At 34.0% G+C, this 627-nt stretch overlaps 1 protein-coding gene across 3 annotated transcripts in view; it reads right to left on the bottom strand.

Moving 5' to 3' along the window:
• RARS2 (arginyl-tRNA synthetase 2, mitochondrial) overlaps positions 1 to 627 on the bottom strand; it is a 90,628-nt gene that overhangs the window by 18,864 nt on the left and 71,137 nt on the right. The gene's annotated exons all lie outside the window — the stretch shown is intronic.

Here is a 627-nt window from a genome sequence, read left to right as displayed (position 1 = left end):
TTCTGTTTAATCACTTTTTTGTATTATACATATGACCATTAAAATAATGCACTTTTATTTTCTATATGTAGAATTGTATCCGTTAGGGTTCTCTGGCTGCAAATCAACTCTGGGCAAGCCTTAAGCAAAAAAGAATTTTTAAGAAGGTCCACAAACAGGGCTACAGGCGTCTAGGTTCTAAGAATTAATGAAAAATCTTTTTAGCTTTTGTAAAGATTTGGCTCTACCCATTACTGTTCCTGTATGGTTTCACTCAAGATTCAAATACTCAGGAAGACACTACTGATCTTGGAAGGGGAAAGTTTATATTGGATGTGTAAAACATGTCTCTGCATTTTTATCCCTTGGCTGGTTTATGCTAAGAAAAATTTGGCAGTCGAAAATTAGCTATCTGGGAGTTATTTACTTAAATTGGAATTGCAAGGCTGAATCTTTTCTAGGACTAAGAAGGTAAGTCATAATTGCTAATCTGAAACAATTTTCACTCTAGAGAAGCTTCAGTTTGTGCTAATTTGCTTCTTTATTCATAAAAATAGACTATCACTGGTATTCAAAAGACTATTAGCAACATTTAGAATAAATTATAGCAGACCTGAATGGAAATGCTGGCTGATGAGGATGGCCATA

This window comes from Macaca mulatta, chromosome 4, assembly GCF_049350105.2.
Source record: "Macaca mulatta isolate MMU2019108-1 chromosome 4, T2T-MMU8v2.0, whole genome shotgun sequence".
Classification (NCBI taxonomy): domain Eukaryota; kingdom Metazoa; phylum Chordata; class Mammalia; order Primates; family Cercopithecidae; genus Macaca; species Macaca mulatta.
This window is presented reverse-complemented; position numbering and strand designations above follow the sequence as displayed.